At 34.9% G+C, this 19,033-nt stretch overlaps 1 long non-coding RNA gene across 4 annotated transcripts in view; it reads right to left on the bottom strand.

Annotated features, from left to right (window-relative positions):
• The window catches only part of LOC112647825 (uncharacterized), a 96,740-nt gene that overhangs the window by 23,819 nt on the left and 53,888 nt on the right, over positions 1-19,033 (bottom strand). For all 4 annotated transcript variants that reach the window (XR_003128502.2, XR_004817272.2, XR_003128500.2 and 1 more), the window contains exon 7: positions 2,734-2,899. This is a non-coding gene — a long non-coding RNA (uncharacterized LOC112647825). The remainder of the gene's footprint in view (positions 1-2,733; positions 2,900-19,033) is intronic.

Here is a 19,033-nt window from a genome sequence, read left to right as displayed (position 1 = left end):
AAGTTTGAGAACCACTGTCTCAGATAAAATTCTCCAGTGGTTTTAAAACCTGGCTGCACATTAGAATCATTTTAGGAAACAAAACAGAACAAAACAAAACAAAAAACAAACAAACAAACAAAAAAACACCAAGAAAAGTGATAATGAGGGCCCATCCTACAACAATTTATATCTAATCTTTAGGGGTAGGATTAAATAATTGGCAGTTTTTAAAAGTTCCTACAGGTGATTTTTAATATACTGGATTTCAATGTGCTGGATTGAGATCCAGCATTCCAGTCATTCTTCAACCTTTGCATATATCACAACCATCTAGAGGGACAATTAAAACTCAGATGACTGGGTTCCACCACCAGTTTTGAATTAGGTAAATCTGGAAGTGGGCATGGGCATTTGTTTGCATTTCTAAGAAGTTCTCAGGTATTGCTGATGCTGATGGTCTTATTAATAAAATAATAAGCCATAAGTGCATACAGATATAAATAAAAAATAAATGTGGAAATTTTATGAAGAACAAAATATACTGTTACACAGCAGCAAGTCACAGAACTTATGAATTGCAAAAGGGGAACAAATGACTTTACTTGGAGAATCCTGGACTATATCACCTTAATTAAGTGTTCATGAAGTTATGGAACAAATACCACCATTTGATAGAGTAACAATGAGAGGCTGGCAACACTATCATGATTTTCCTGCTAAGAAAGCAGAATCTGAATCCAATCATACAAACAAACATCATACAAACCTAAGCTGAGGTCCATTTTACAAAACAGCATCAAAAAAAAAAAAAATCCTCAAAAGCATCAAGATCTAGAAAGTCAAATACATAAACAGACAAAACCTAAAGAACTCCTGCAGATTAATGCAGATTAAAGAGATATAACAACCACCAGGCCCATGATTCTGAATGGATCTTTTTTTTTTTTTTTTTTTTTTTCCAGAGAGAACATTACTGGGGCACTTGTCAAAATTTGAATAGATCTGAGGAGTGGATGGCAAAAATTTTACCAATGCTGCGGTGCCTGGGTGGTTCAGTGGTTGAGTGTCTGCCTTTGGCTCAGGTTGTGATTCAGGGGTCCTAGGATCGAGTCCCACATTAGGCTCCCAGCAGGGAGCCTGCTTCTACCTCTGCCTATGTCTCTGCCTCTCCCTGTGTCTCTCATGAATAAATAAATAAAATATTTTTTAAAAATGTTACCACTGCTAATTTCTGATTTTAAATACTGTATTGGAGGATGACCTCATCTACAAGCACGGCACTCTAAAATATTTTAGGGGCATGTGATATTGAGTTGTTAACTTACTATCAAAATGTATAGGAAAATAAAAACCTTCTTTTCTTGTGCAGTAACTGAAACTTTTCTGTACATTGTGAGCTTTTAATCAAAAATAAATTTGAAAGAATTAAGCCAACTTTTACTCTGCACAGGCCTTTTCTGGAAACAGGAATGCCAACCAAGGCTAGAAATGAATTTGCATCTTAGTAGAAACATAGAAAAAATTACTCCCTGAAAAATCCTAATCAAAATTGGCTTATGCTGCTTTTTTTAAAATGGCTCAACATTAAACTCCTGTGATTCAGGTGTCCTGAAGTGTCTTCCTTTATCCCACACTCAAGTTTCAAAAAAGTTTAACTTGGGCTTGAAGTAGTCCTTGTGGCATTTTCTATGACTCCCTTGCATGTTTCTTCACAATTGCTTCATGCCTATAACTTGGGATATTTCTTCACATTCCTTTTCTCTAGTCTCACATTTTACTTTTTTTCCCAAATATTTGTAATTTCTGCTTATATGTCACATATTATAACCTTTCTATGTGATCAACTTGATATTTCTACCCCACAACTGTTTTTTCTCACCTGGTGAAAGCATGAACTTCTTTCTGGCCTATTTGCTTTTATCTTGGTCTTGATTCTCACCACTCATGGGGATTCTCTCAAATAATGAATCTCATTTTTACGATTCTCATTATTTGCTCTATTCCTTTTAACCAAATCATATTTATTCTTAATCCTATGATTGCAGTCATCTTTATTCATTTGTTCTTCTATTCATTTATTCATTCATTCCACAATGTGTGTTACACACTTTTAAAATGCTAAAACACTGCTATGCACTATAAAAGTATAAGAAACATCATGGTCCTTGGCTTTAAACAGCCCATGGTCTAATTGTAATTCTGTAAGGCAATGGAGGGTGAACAATGCTATCTGTGTTGGTTGTTCTTTATGATTCTATGGCAGTCGGTACATCCTGTGTTGAAGGGAAGAGCTCCACAGTGGAAGTTACATTTGAGTTGTTCTTGAAATATAATTGAGTTTGAGAATTATAGAATGAGAGTATTTATACCTCTTCAGAAAGGAACGAATCAGCATGAAGATTCACATAAAACTGGGCTTCTGATATGGTTTAAAATAAGGGAACAATGGAGGACAGGAGAATCAGAATCCAAGGCTAAGAGTACTAGATAAAGCCTGTCCTAGAGAAAAGCTAAGGTGTTCCTGAACCCATTAAAAAAAAAAAAAAAAAAAAACAACTATAAAATAAGATTTTAAACTGAGGGCTGATACAATCAAGTTTATTTATTAAAGACTTTCGTGGAAAATGGATTGAAAATAGAGTGAATGGATTCAGTATATATATTCCAAGTGACTGGTAATCTGGAGGGAGAGAGAAGATGCAAGCCTACAAAAAAGGCAGTGATATAAGGAAGAGGAATAAGGCAGCTCACCAGAGATGTTCAGGAGATCCTCTGGTGATCAGCTGATGACTCTAGATACTCCTCCATTGCTTCTGAAAACATCTGGGATTGCTTTGTGGATTCCTTTGCTTGAGATTTGTTTTCAAAGTTGAATTTTGAAAGCTTAGAAGGCTTGCTATGGATATGCTTGAGGAGGCTGTGTAAAAAGGAACACGAATATAGCATGAATGCTACTGAAACCAAAGACAGACAGTGAGTGCCTGAGCCAGAATTGCTATGGTAGGACTGAAGAAAAGCAAAAGGACTCAAGAAGAATTTAGGAGAAAATAAATTCTCCTAAATTTCAGTGTACTGAAACTCATAATTTATTCATGATTTATTAAATGTGGTGGGAGCGTGAAGTCCAAATGAATTTTGTGTTTGGCTGTGGACTGACAATTCCTATTTTAGTGTCCAGAAATTAGGATAGAAAATAAATGAGAAAAAGCCAGGTGAAGGAAGGTCAAATAATTAATTCTATTCCGAACATCTGAGTTTTAGCCATCCATGGATAGCCAAATGAATATATTCAGGTGGAAAGCAGATGTATATGACAAGACTGGAGAATATCTGTCTAGGAGATTTAGATTTAGAAATCCTATGCTATCAGTGAGCACTAAAACCATGACACTAGATGGAATTTTCAAGGGATAATGCATAAAGAGAGAGAAACAACACTAGCGTGAAGACAAAACATAGAGAAACCCATGTGGAAGCATTAGATAGAGGGGATCAATAGCCAGAGATGTTATCAGAGACCAAAGAGGAGTGCCATGAGACCTCCACACCTTTTTTTCTTCCTATCAGTACTTCCCACAGCATCCAGAGTAATCTTTAAAAATAACAGACACTCAAGGAGGTCAGTCCTCTGCCTAAAACCCCTCAAGGCTCTATGACCTTTACAATAAAAGCCACTCCCTTTCCCAAGCCCACAAGACCCTACATAATCTGGCTCCTGTTTACTTCTTCAGCCTCATCTGCCAACTCTTGTACCCTTTCCCACACCCAGAACCTTCTTTGGTTCTGCATCTTCAGTGCCTATACTTACACTGTATTCTATGCCAGATGAGTTCGGCTCCACATTCTTCCCCAAGTGGGATCATCATGGTAGTGTATGTTTTATACCACCATTCCCTTCTCAGAGAGGACTTCCACTGCCAGATAGAAGCTGGTCCACTACTGTCAAACTCTCCTTCAATACCTTGTTTGTCTCTTTCATAGAATTTACTACAGATAGAAGTTAGCTACCAATTCATCTACTTATTTATTTGTGTCTTTTATATCCACTTGAATATGAGTTCCATGTGGGAAGAACTTTGCCTTTCTTTTTTATTTTAGTATTTGCATCAGCTAGCACAGAGCCTATATATGTCTACCTACATATGTATAATTTTTTTTTTTTTTGTCGCAGACATGTATTTGTTTTTAGCACACATCCTACCCTGTTGAAGGGTCTGCACTAGAGGAGTGAGGGGCACCAGAGTGAATATTATTCCATCTGTCTCATAAAGAAGGTTATAACCCAAATAGATGGAGTAAAAATATACAAAGGGTGACATTAAAATCTTTTTTTTTTTAAGATTTTATTTATCTATTCATGAGAGACACAGAGAGAGAGAGAGGCAGAGACATAGTCAGAGGGAGAAGCAGGCCCCATGCAGGGAGCCCAACGTGGGACTCGATCCCGGAACTGCAGGATCATGCCCTGAGCCAGAGGCAGATGCTCAACCACTGAGCCACCCAGGCATCCCAGGATGACATTAAAATCTAAAGAAATGTGGACCATTAAGAAAGCACTATGCTTCAGAAGTGTTAGTTAATAGTGGGAAGTCAGGAAGCTTTGCTATGTCTGGACTTTTTCAGTTACTATATTTTTTATATATATTCTTGGACTCATTTTTCTGACAGTGAATGTTAACTTGGGAGACATGGAGCATAAGGAAGAAAAAGAATTAAAAAAGAAAATTTAAAAGCAAATATTTGCTATTTTTTTTTAAGAAAGTTGATGTGTTTCCCAGAATTTAAACCTGAGTGATTTTCTTTCTTTTATAATCTTAAAATCATGTGACTGGAAACCAGGATCTGTAGGTGTGGGTCGGGTACTACTTGATATGGACACATTGGGTGGACTTAAATTGCTCTTCTCCACCCTCCAGATAAAAGGCTTCTTATCATAATACCATTAAAAATAAAAGGTGAGGGGCACCTGGGTGGCGCAGTGCTTGAGTATCTGCCTTTGCCTCAGGTCGTGATCCCGGGGTCCTGGGATCAAGTCCCACATCAGGCTTCCCACAGGGAGCCTCTTCTCCCTCTGCCTATGTCTCTGCCTCTCTCTCTGTGTCTCTCATGAATAAATAATAAAATCTTAAAAAAATAAATAAAAAAATAAAAGCTGTGAAAGTAGTTTTAAAAGTGTAAGTTTTCTAACTTGAAAAAGCCATTTAATTCCATTAATTATTTAATTAAAAATCAACATATCTTTATTTGACACCATGTGACTGCCAAGTTATATAGTAGTTTTTAGAAAAGAAAAAATAGAATAGATAAAAACCTTAATCTCAAAGAATTGTAATTCATTCATCGTCAACAAATATTTATCCATTAAACATTCAGCAAATACTAAAAACTCAGCTGGAGATAAGACATATAAATGGAATTGCTAGAGAACATGAAATAACATAATCAAGCATATATTTTAACAGTCACGTTTTAATTGTTTTAGGAATTTAGAAGAGGGGGAACTCTTCCTTGGGCCTGACTTTCCTAAGAGAGCTCCATGGAACAAGACCTGACATGGATATTAAAGAATTAACAGAATTTGAGTTGACAAAAAAAAAAAAAAGAGAGACACATATTCTATTCTGTGTCTCTTAAAAAAAAAAGACACAAAATGAATAACATAAATGAAAGCTTCAAGATAAACACACATATCATTCCATACATTGCAGTGCATATAGTGAGTATTTAATAACTATTAACTGATTAGACCAAAGAGTAAGTGTTAGATCAGTTAGTAGAAAACCAAATGTGAGGCTAATCTGAGCTTGATCCAATAGACAATGTGGAACATATACAATATTGCTTCACACTAACCTTAAATGTCTTTGAATCTAAAAGTTGAGATATATCTTTGATTCCTTGCCTATTATAATTGCCTATTGCACTATTGCCACTTTTAATACACTTCAAGCATATTTTTTCTTTATTCTGAAGGATAACCTTTGATTTCCTTTAAATTAAAAGTCTATAAACTAAGTTTTAAATTATTAATTTCATTGTTTATACAAATATAAAATTACAACCAAATTTCATTATTTATTTAAAAATGATGTGATATGGAATTACACAGGTATAAATTTCCACAAGTATGTAATCAAATATATTTTAAAAAATCCTTCCAATGGATGAAATTTAACTTTCCTTTATATTATTATTAAATTGATTTGAGTGAGTCTAGTATCTCAACAACTTTGAAATGATTGCTTTTCAGTGCTGTTCTCATTTGTTAAAAGACCTGTTTTTCTGCAATATTTTTTCTTCAGTATACATTTGCAAAATCCATTTAACATTTTTCACCTTTATTCCCCTTTTATTATCATTATCTCACACTGTTCTTTTCATTTTTCTACATGGTTGTTCCTACATTTGATTTTGTGACATATGCCATTAATATATTGGCTTGAATTTTCAAAGCATAATCTCTAGACCAACAGTTTTCTAATTATGTTTCTAGCCAAGAAAGCATTGATTTGAACAGAATTCATGTGCTTACAACTAAAATATAAAACAAGTAAATGGAGCTGTTTTGTTATAGTAGATTTAGGTGCTCAGCATCCTACACATGTTCTCTAGTCTTCCTGCCTCCCACTGCTGTCCCCAAGAAAGTTCCTAAGATTTCCTAGAATTTTGTTGACCACAGCTGGAAAGGCCACTATGATAGATGCCAGTTCTCATTAATCATTGCCTTCATTTTCAATCTATCACTGAGCAAGTGGTAATATCTTTGGTTAAGAAACATAATCTGTATGCTTTCATTTCCTCCGGGAAAATAAGGCAGAAAATTGATAAGTGTACCCTGCCCAAATACCAGCCACTTCCGCCCCTTCCCCTGGTCAAATATACATAGGTTATAGGTATTTTGTTTGGTTTTGTTCTCTAAAATAAATATTAAGATATGAATATGTAATAGAAGTTTTTTGTTTGTTTGTTTTGTTTTGTTTTTGTTCAGCATACTTGGACTTATACTTGGTTAAATAATAGAAAAACTTGAGATAAGCTGGGAATCCTGGAGGAGATACTTGTATTCCTGGCACATTTTAAGTATATACGCAGGTATTCATTTGCTAATTTTTCAAGGTAGAGCCAAAGGGTTTTCTTGGACTTTTGAGTTTTCTGACCAGAGTTTCACCATTTTCTTTTCATGTATACCACACTCATTATTCATTATTCACAATTACAAGTGCTAAGTCCTTAAAATGAAAGGTGACTAGATTGTTTTCTTACAGCATCTCTCCCACAATTAATCAGACAGTACTTTTTTAAGACTTGTAGTTATAGATGACAACTGGTATAGTTAGGACTTAGCACAAATTCAGCAGACTCTGGGTTAGTAATGTAGTGCCTATCCAGAGAAAAGATATGTTTTGCCACCTATGGTGAATGGCAGTAATGGCACAAAACCCCTCCTCAAACCATGGCAACCACTTATCTTTTTTTTTCTATCTTCATGGTTGTGCTGTTTCTAGAATATTTTATAATTAGAACTATATAGCATGTAGTCTTCACAATGGCTTCTTTCACTTAGCAATATGAATTTAAGTTTCCTCCATGTCTTTCCATGGCTTACTAGTTCATTTCTTAGAGTCACTGAATAATACTCCATTGTGTAGATGTAGCACCATTTATTTATTCACCTATAGAAAGGCTGGCATCTTAATCTTAAATTACAACCAATAAATCACTTATATTTTAAGATTTACTGCTGTCCAACACTAATACCAAAGTCTATTCCCTTTAAAAAAAAATCTGTATAAGAATGATGCATTCCATACACACACACCCCAAAATCATATACAATCTCTTCTTTTAATTTCAAATATATTTTGAATATAAAAAACAGATTTCAATAAGGATTTTAAGCTAATCACTCTCATAAATAACAAAAATGTTTGATCTTATATTTCATCTGGCCCTGAGAATTGTGAGGAAACAATACATCTCACAAACATAATTAAATCATGTATACATCCAAATAGTAATAATTGAGTATTTGCTATATTCTTGTCTCTGAGCTAATAGAGATATATTGGTGAAAAGTAAACATTTTCAATCCTCATGGTCAGGAATTTGTATGACTAGAATGGAGATGATAAAGGTAGTGTTAATTAGAGAAGTTCTTTTCTATATTCTTATTCTTGGTTGGAGTTTTATTATTGAAATATGATTTTATGGAAAGATAGGCAAAGCCACATGATTGAACTTGTTCACCCATCACTTTTCTTTCAAAAGGAAACTAACAGTTTGCTGATCTCCTTTCAGACATTTAATTGTTTTATGTTTCGTAACTATGAATATTACTGAATTCCTATACGATTTTTGGTTCTTCATTTTCTTCATTTTTTAGAAGAGGTAGTTATTAAGATTTCTACTTTTCCAATTTGATTTTGTGAGGCACTAAATCTTTATCTTACAATTCAGAATTTTTAAAGCTGCTTATACGGCTCTTCTTTGTAAGTTGGCCTTTAGAATCATAAAAAAGAAAGAACGAAACATCACTTTCACCCTCAATGTGTGATGAACTCTTCTGGATTTTTCTCCCATATCTTAACTCAGACAATTTCTTAGACTGTGGGCAAATTAAACCTGCTAAATAACTTTCTTCTCTCGTTGTATGCCTTGGATTTTAAATGCATGTGGCATAATCGGCACTAACAACGCATGTTCTCTGCACCCCACCAATTCTCCCAGCACATCTCACTAATTCATCACCATCCAATCAATAATGGTCCCTGCTGAGAGGGGGTGAGAGAAGGATGCCTTTCTTTTTCCCATAAATATTTGAAATTGACCTAATTATAATGTCCTGTGCTTGGATGCAGTGACAATAGCCTTTCATTTAGACGAGAGAGATACACAGGTGGAAAAGTACCCAGTTAGGCAGATTAAATAGAAATGTTCCACTGAAGTGTGTAACTGCAGAAACCATCATCGGCTTCCATTCCACTTGCAGAAAGCGAGTACTATTAAAGGAAGCTGATACCAGATAGAAATCAGCTATATAGCATTTGCTGCCTTTCCTTCCTCTCAGCCTTCTTTTCTTTCCCTACTCTTCTCCCTTGCTATTTGCATCCCTCATCCCCCCCTTATAGAAATTTCCTTGCTCTCTCTCACCTTTCTCTTTATTCCCCTCCTTCTTCCTTCCTCCTTTTCTTTTATCTTCTCTTCCTTATCTTTACTCCTGGATCTGGGAGCAATATAACCAGAAGAGTGATTTGGGATGGTCAATCTTGCAGCACTAAGATGTATGAACTTCAAGGGGATTAGTTTGTATGTGTGGATATGATTAGAAAAATATTGCAATTTTCCAGGCAAGAGATGTCTAGGTTCTGAAGTGGTGGTCATGGGAAAGGTAAAGGGAGGATAAATGTGAGAGGTGTTGTAAAGACAGGCCTGCCAGCTTCACAGTTACAGAGGAGACTAGAGCATACCTTCAGAACACCCAGGGAATTATTTGCACATCATAACCGTGAATTTTTCAACTGCTAATTCGGTCATTGCAATGTGAACTTCAGCAATCTGCCCTTTATATGCATAACAATATCATAAATAAATCAGGGGAAAGCTAATGAGAAAATATATATCAAAGAGCCAAGTAAGCTCCATGCAGAAAATCAACAACAGTTTGTAATTCAGTTCAATCATGTGCTGGGTAATTGCATATTATGCAATCCAAAAGCATGTGCAATTTCTATTGTAAAATCAGATTGAGTCCTGAATGTAGGCTATCTGTGAACACAGACTTCTATGTAGGGACTATGGTGAGTTTGCATGTTTAGATGTGCTGAAATATACACTTGGAAAAAAAAAAAAAAAAACCTTCTCTCCCGTGACCTCTTTGGAAAAATAATACCATTGGGCATCATGCCTTGGAAACCCACATGGCACGGTTAATGAAAAGCCAGGAGTTTGGAGAGAATATTGAATTTGAAAGTCTCTGAGAGTGTTCCCCAAATGGGTTGTTAAGTCCCTGTGACAGAGAACATTAGTGCTAGATGATGACAGTCATTCGATTCTAAACACAAACCATATTGTCTGTGATTAAAGGCAGATGCCGGAGGAGGGCATCCAGGGCATTGTGGTCAGAACTGCATTAGAACTATCCCTTGGCAATTTCAAGGCTGTGACAAGAAGTAATAATAATAATCATAATAAAATAAGACAAAATTTGAATTCATCCACATACTGAAAGGTAGTTGTCCATGACTTTTCTGAAAGCTTAAAGTCCAAATTTTCTTCATATTTGGGAAAAGATACAAAACCTTTATTTATACATATTTTTTCATGGATACAAAGACTACAAAATAAACAGCAGGCCACAAGACGTCCAAACCAACTGTTTGGAGTATATACATGAAATGAGGGCCTGCTTGCCTGTAAATCTGTGTTATGGTCTGTCTATGTGTATTGTTGAATAGAATTGAGGAAAAGACTGGCGCTTTTGTCTCTTTAGTATTTTAATAAAGTATTTTAATACAGAAAAAAGTACAACTATTTTCCTATACTGATGAATCCTATTCCGATGAGTTTTTATGGTATTTTTGTTGAAATAACCTTTCCTTCTTTTAAACTCTTAAAACACCTTCATTGTTTCACTTATGGAACATATCACATTAGATTTATTAGAATTATTTATATACATCTTGCAACTCTCCTGCTAGATGATAAATCACTTTGGGGGAAACACTATATCTATCTACCATTGAATACTTATTTATAAGTCCAGAATTTTCTATAAGTTTTAAGTATTATCCCATCTAATATAATAGCCAGATCCAACAGATAGACTGTTTTCTCAATCTTACAGTTGAGGCAACTGAGGCACAGAAAGTTTAGCCTGCCCAAGGGCCATGGCTAGTACTTTGCAAAGCTGTGATCTGAAACCAGTCACATTAATATCAGAGCCCACGCATTGAATGAGAGGCATGAGGAACAGAAGACAAAGCTTAAGTCCCCCTCCAAAGTAGGGAGTCTAATTACACCACACTACATTGAAAAAATTAGGTACCACTGGGCTTTACTCTGTTTAAGGGTGAACCAAAAGGGTTTCTCACTCCCACCTCAGCACATACACTCGGGAGGCTACAAAACAGTGTGTATTGCACATGAGAAGATGAAAAGAGAAACACCCTTAATTCTTAAGAATTCATAATTTTAATTTGCAGTGCTGAGATTGCAACACAAATTCATATGTTCTGGGTGTGAAGCCACAGATTTAGTTTAATGTGTCTGATGGTCACATGTGGTTGCCAAAAACAGATAAACGTGCTTCCTGAGAACACATATTCATCCTAGGCTTCGAATAATCAACATAATTTTCTAAAAGAAATGAGCTTACTGCTCTCAAGGAATAAATACCATGAGTGAGGACCAATAGAAACAACAGCCAGAGAAAAGTTGATTTAGAATGATCAAAAACACAGATTTTAAACAACTGTTTACTATATTTACATGAATAAAATATGAGGCTAAAATATCTATAGAGAACAAAAAAGAAAAAAATATCTATAGAGAACAGAAAACGATTAAAAAATGATCCAGATTTAAAAGGAAAATAGAACTTACGAAATAAAAATATATAATTAAAATTAAAACCTCCCTAATGAATTTAACTGCAGATTAAACATAAATGAAAGGAGAATTAATTTAACAGAAAATAATTTGAAAAAAAAATATTTATTCTAAGTAGTAAATTTGTTGGCATAACATTTTTTTATAATTGTCCCTCATTGTCCTTTTAACATTTTTAGGTTCTATTGTGATAGAGCCTCTTTTGTTATTAATATTTGGAATTTGTATTTTCTCTCTTAATCAGTTTAGCTAAGATTTTATGAACCTTGTGGTCTTTTTGAAAGAATAAATTTTGACTTTGTTAATTTTCTTTATTGTTTGTCAGTTTCCTATTGTGTTGATTTCATTTCTCATGTTTATCTTCTTTTACTTTGAATTTATTCTATTCTTTTCTTCCTACCTTCTTTTTAAAAAAGATTTTATTTATTTTTTCATGAGAGACACAGAGAGGCAGAGACATAGGCAGAGGGAGAAGCAGGCTCCCTGTGGGGAACCTGATGTGGGACTCAATTCCAGGATCCCAGGATCCCAAACTGAGCCAAAGGCAGACACTCAACCACTGAACCACCCAGGTGCCCCTCTCTACCTTCTTAAAGTGAAGGCTTACATCACTTTAGATTTTTTTTCCTTTTCCAATAGAAAAATTTTAAACTGTATATATGCCTGTAAGCACTGCTTTAGCTCATCTTACAAATTTATCACTCAGTTCAAATATTTTCCAATTTCCTTTGTGATTTTATTTTGACCTAAATATTAATTATTGCTAGTTTTCAAATAATTGGAGATTTTCCCCTACTGACTTTTGTATAATTTATTAGTCAAGAAACCAACATGTATCATTTTATTTCTTTTAAATCTACCAAGACAGGTTTGGGGAGCTAGTGCATAGTCTGTCTTGGTAAATAGTCTTTGAACACATGAAAGATAGGCATTCTGCACTTTGTTAGTATATTGTTCTACAAATATCATTTAAGTAACTTTAATAGTATTGCTCAAATCACCTTAGTCCTTCCTGATTTTTTTTTCTCAGTCATTTTTTCAAGGGCTGAGAGATGTTTAAATCCCAATGATGATTGTGGACTTATCTATAACCAATTCTCTCCATTTTTGGTGTCATGTATATTGAAGTTTTGCTATTGGATATATAGGCCTGGATGTTTATGATTGCCATGTCATCCTCTTGAATTGACTCCTCATTATGAAAAATCCCTTCTGTGCTAAGTACTCTTTATCTTGATGCCTATTTTATTTGATATTAATGTAGCAATTCCATACTCATGTCTTTCATTTCTCTCCCATTATGTTTCTGTTTTCCTTTAAACCTTTCAGCATTTTTTATAATACCTATTTTAAATTTATTTCCCGCAAATTCTATAATTTCTGTGATTGTGGATGTGCTTCTATTGACTGATTTTTTTCTGGCTATGGGTCACTTTCTGTGCTTCTTTGCATATCTATTAATTTTTCATTGGATTTTGGACATTGCGAATATTATGTTTTTGAACACCTTAATTTTATCCTATTCCTTGAGATGCTGTTGGTACCTGTTTTGGTGGACTGTTAGGATAGGGAACTGTTTGTTCTCCTAGAGGCATTTTGTTAAAGATTTATTAGAGTGACAGTAGATTGTATTTTATAATATTTTAAGCCATTTATCATTTACTTTTTGCCTTTGTAATCAAAGTTTTATTGGGACACAGCCACACCCAGTTGTTTGCATGTTATCTACAACTGCTTTCATGCTAAAATGACAGAGATGAGTAGTTGCGATGGAGACCATATGGTCTGGAAAGTCTTTGTAATATTTACTAAAAAGTAAACAGCCTATTTACTATTCAGCCCTTTACAGATACATTCTTTTCCACAAAAGGAAAATGAGGCCTAAAGAGATTTAATTTGAACAAAACCAAATTAAACACAGATCTGTCATACACTAAAAGTCCTATTTCAGTAACCACCGTTATCTGCAGTTTCATTTTTCATGGTTGTCAGCTACCCATGATCAGCCGCAGTATGAAAGCAGATGATCTTCCTTCTGACTAAATGTCAGAAGTTCAACAGTAGCCTAACACTAGGTCACAATGCCCATATTATTCACCTCACTTTATCTCATCACATAGGCATTTTATCATTTCACATCATTATAAAAAGACAGGTAAGTATAGTAAAATAAGATATTTTAAGAGGCTACATCACATAACTTTTATTACAGTATATTGTTACAATTATTCTATTTTATTATTAGTTATTAGTTAGATGTGGTTTATGAATAGGAAAAAAACAGTATATTTAAGGTTCATTACTGTGGTTTCAGGCATCCACTGGGGGTCTTAGAGTATATCCCCTGTGGCTAAGGCAGGACTCCTGCAATTCCTGTAGTGTATGACTTAAGATGAATACTTCTATTTGGACTTTGGTTCAACGAATATTGTAAAAATGTTGAACACAAAGAAGTGTAATCTGATAAAATAATATATAAAACGCTTTCTCTCTAAAGAATGTTTTAAAGTGTTTTTCTTTTATTCCACTTCTAGTCCTCTAAATTTATCTTTTATCCTTTGTGAGAAGGCTTCTTTGATGATCCCTGTACAAATTTACTTAACTCTTAAAGTTTTGAAAATAATGTCACTCAATCTAAACCTTTATCAAAATTTACTTAGGTTATATATGTATAACCTCACCTCGAGGAGTCAAAACTCTTTCTCTATTTTATCTGTGTCTTCACAATATATACTGAAGCTATGGCTATAGCTCATTAAATAACTTAGAAGTATGCATTCAGATAATTAACTATCAATCAAGAAATGTTGATCATGCATCTCCAATAATTTAAGACTTGAAAAGTGCTGGTAGAAATATAACAATGAGAAGGATAAGCATTGTTTCTCCATTCATGTAACCTTATAGTTGAATTGGTAAGAAAAACATTAAACAAATAAATGAATTAGGACTCAGAGAAAGCTAAGCCACTTTGTTTCATTCTCATTAACTCCCATATATGGCAGACAGTCTAAAATCTCCTATTTCCCATTGCAAACTCCCCCCCAAAACTATCTCCAACCCAACAGTCTGCCTTGAAATATGCCTCCCTCACTCTCAGTGGCAATAAATTTCATTTCCTTTCCCTAGAGTAAGTCTGCTCTCTGCAATATAAATCAAGCTTGCTTCACCTACTTCTCCAATTCTCCACTTCACCAAATTCTACAATCAGCAGAATGCAAGTTTAGAAGGTGATGAGCAAGCAAAAATGGAATTTGCTTTGGTGTGTGAAAGGAGATGAGAAGACTGTTAATAACCATACATTAGAGAACTATTTTACTCTGTTTTTAATTAATTAAATAATCCTGAGTATGTTGATTGCTACAAAGGAGAATAGAGAACTTTGCGAATGAATAACAGGTAGATCCTACTTTAGTCCCAAGGTCAGAAAATACTTATTGTTAAGAAGTGGTGCTAGATGAAAAGAAATGTTTAAATGTTGAAAATACAGTTGGGCTTAGGATCTGAGGCTAGATGTATGAAGGTGAGTATCATTAACATAATAAAGGATTATTTAAACCATAAGAATACATTTGATAACCTAATAAGAGAGCATATATTGAAAAAAGAAGGAGGCTTAGGGAAAGAAGGAAGAAATTCCAGTATGTTCCATTTGGGTAAAAGAAAAGAAAAGAGTAACAAAAACAAATAGGCACATCCAGAGATATGTGAGCAAATGAACAGAAGCCCACGGAAACCAAAGGGAAGCACAATTCAGTAAGGGAGGGGCCAGTGGTGCAAGCATAATTATGTATGCCAAATGAGCAACACAAATACCTTTACCCACATATGCAAGCATATACTATCTCTTTCCTTTTACTTAGTTCTATATTTCCTTTTTTAAAAAATATGAGATTTGGGGGGAAACTGGGAGAGACACTTTAGTGATTATTCCTTTATATTATTTTCAAACAAAACAAAAAAACTACAGAAGCAGCACTAAAAAAAAGACTAGGAAGCATGATTCTGAGTCACACCAAAAGAAAAGTAAAATAGAAGTTTGAGGAGATCCATTTTAGAGACTAGGTATTCTGTATAATAGGTACAACATGTGGCCAAATGAATTTTTGTTTTGGTTAATGATGGTGACTGTGATATTAAAGAGTTTTGGCAGTATGGGCAGCTGGGGATATTGGCTCCACACATTATCTACACACAAGCATATTCACAAACTATTCTGGTCTGTTTCTAAATAATGCTTAGCAATGGGAACATCTAAATTATATAGACCCGATAAAAGTTCTGGGTATTAATTCCAAATTTGATCATCTGACAAAGTAAACCTATTCCTTTTGGTGATTATTATTCCATCTTACGAACCTTCAGTTAGAAACTGATATTACATTGATTCATTAAATTTTATCAATCTAAGTGTGATCAGCTAGCTATTTTCAATGTTTGCTTTTTTTTTTGCTAGTAAGACAAGTTATGATAGACATCAAATATATAACTAATATTTATGGCAGAAAAGTTGAAACTTGAGAAAATGCTATTAACTTATTTGCTTCTGAAAGCTAACAAAACCTGCTCGTAACTGAATTTGGTGGATGAACATCTGGGTCTAAATTACACAACGTGAGATTTCTTTAAGGAAGCATAGCTTCCTTAAATACCATTAGATTGGCCAAAATAGCATTGGCCAAACATATTAGTGTTTTTAATTTAGTTTTCAGAGGGCTTGAGATACTTTGTCCTGTATACTGAAAAATAGGACCTCATTCTTATACACAGAGGAAAAAAGGCAGAGACTGAGTTTCACTGATTTCTTACTGGGTTGTCTTCTGTGGGTAGATTTCCCAAGTCACTATCCTGAACAGTGCACAATTTCAAATAACTATCCCAAATTGCACTTAAGGGGAGATGCAGGATACGTGATCTTAAACAACTGTCACAAACTGCACTGAAGAGTAGGCGAAGGGTATCATGTGCTGATCTCTTAGCCTAACTTTCATGAACCTTTTGCATCCCATTCTCTCATCCCTATTTTCTAGCAGTCTTCTCAGATATGCTTCATCCAGTGTACCTGCCCTTCACTTTGCAAGTAGGCATCATTCCAGCCTACAAAGTAACAAAGAAGTTCCAGTGACTTCCGTGAAAGCATCCATTGCCTTTGTGGCTTTCCATTTTTTGTGAATTCTATAGCTTGAGGTGTTAACTGTTCATTTTGTTTAGCTTCTGCTGGCTCCAAAGAAGAGCTCTATTGACTCTGTTACCTGCAGCCTCTCCTGGGTCTGAGTGGAGATGGTGGTAAGTTTTAGCTTCCATAAGAAGTGTTATTCAATGATTCTGAAAATGTCTTATCTTTTGTTGCAGGGAAATAAATATTAAATATAGCCTAAAAATAGATAAACCATCATTGTTGGTGACTGTCTTAGAAAAGAAAAGAACCAAGATCTCATTTAATCTTTTGCTATTCATAAGCAGAGCATACAGTGTCTGGTAGATCAGGATGTGAATGTATTAACTGTACAGTCCTAACTTAGTTGTCTTCTGTTTTCCAAACCTCCCCATCCATTGCATTCCAATTTTGTGACATAATAACAATAATATATGTTAAAGTTGTTCAGAGAAGGTAGGGACTATAAGTCAATGTAAGTTTTAGGGAAGACGTATATTTGAGTTCATTCTTAAAAAAATTAAGATAGACACACACAGGAAGAAGGCCATTCTAGGAGAAGGTAATAGCACACAGATTCTCAACTAGGTACAAATGTGGTCTAATTTCACAACAATATCATTGGACTGAGGTTTCACTTTGAAATGTGTGAAGATTCGAGCCAGATGACAGAGGACCTGCAAAGTCAGACATGTTTCAAATTTGATGTCAAATAAGTTCAGTACTGTAGTAACCTTGTAAGAAACGGAATGACAATAATAATTGTGTTTAAAGGAGAGTAGCTTTCCTCTATTTCCCCCTTTGAGGCTGAATGTTTATTTACTTTGTTTGGTTTTAATTATTTATGTATTTACTTATTTTGTAATTGATTTTATAATTGTCTCAAATACCCACTTTATTCCACTGCGTGAATGCCCATAAAAATCTGCAGTGTAGATCGGCGGGGTTTCCTTGATGGAGCTACTGAAGTTACCATTTACAGATGCCTCCCAGCAGCCTTAATGACTGTTGCCAAGAAAATGTTCAGCCATCCCCCAATAGCAGCCACAGGGCAAAGCCAGAAAGGTAAGCTGTGCTGGTATGGAGAAGGTCTAGCTTTCTCAGAGTCTGCCTCACTAGCAAAGCAAAAACTTCCGTGCCAATTCTGAAATGAATTAATTAGTTGAAGACCAATCTTGGGTGAACTTTTCTTTCCTTCCTTCTCTATCATTTTTTTCTCACAATAGTGCATGTGGTGAGACCCTCAGGGAGCAATAAGACACTTGGATAAGCCAGTTGTAGATTAAATATAGACTCCCTGTGGCAACTCTTATCTCCTGCCTTCCCTCCTGCTTGCAAAGATGCAGAGACGGGATTATTGCCACAGCTGTGCTTCCTAGAAGACTAATCAATGCAGCTATAAGGTCTGAAATGCAGCAGGATTTTCAATTCTAAGGATAAAAATTTTTTAAAGGTGATGAAGGAAACTGTTCTAAAAGTTATAATGCTGTTAAATCCAAAAAAACCTTTGAAGATAGAAAATAAGTCTAAAAATTGGCCTATTGTCCTATTTTGGGTGCATATCAAGCTGGGATTGATAAGACCTGTCTACAGGAGACTGAAAAATGAAGCTAAGTTCCCAGAAAACATTGATTCCTTACAAGAACTTTGTTCATTTAAGCAAAATTGGAATTGGGGCATGGTTACATTTAGAACTTATAGCTATACTGCTAGGGATGTCAAATTCACCTTTTCTGCCTCTTCATGAATTCTCAGTTGGGCCCAGACACAGAAGTAATTAGGACAAATTCCAAGTTAGCTGAGATACACAATCATAAAGAGAAATAAAGAAAATGTAAAGGAAGCTCTGGGGAGAAAACAATCTAATTTTTTACATATTAGCAGTAAAGATTCTTCTCCCATGTAGTTGTTTGTCACCATACTTCTCTCGATTTTGGAGATCAGATCCCATCATCTGATAGCATTGCCCACTCCTCAACAAGGTGGGATGAGACCATCCTGAAAGGATGGCAGTACAAACCAATCATGAGTTTGAAGATAGTGTATAGGTGGACAATAAGTTAACCAATTTGCTCTTCTAGTCCATGTCAGTCAGTCAACATATATGTATTAAAAATCTCAATGTGCCAAATGCTATGCTGAACAAACTAGACTTGGCCCTATATTCTTGAAGCTTACTCTACAGTTGAGGATGTAAACATTATACACATAATTATAACTGTAATAATTCCAATCCAAGAGAAGCAGAAGATGCCAAGATCTAGAGCTAGCAGAAAGCCAGACCTATTG

The sequence above is a fragment of the Canis lupus genome, chromosome 7, assembly GCF_003254725.2.
Source record: "Canis lupus dingo isolate Sandy chromosome 7, ASM325472v2, whole genome shotgun sequence".
Lineage (NCBI taxonomy): Eukaryota > Metazoa > Chordata > Mammalia > Carnivora > Canidae > Canis > Canis lupus.
Note: the sequence above shows the minus strand (reverse complement) of the source record. Positions and strands in the feature narration are given on the sequence as shown.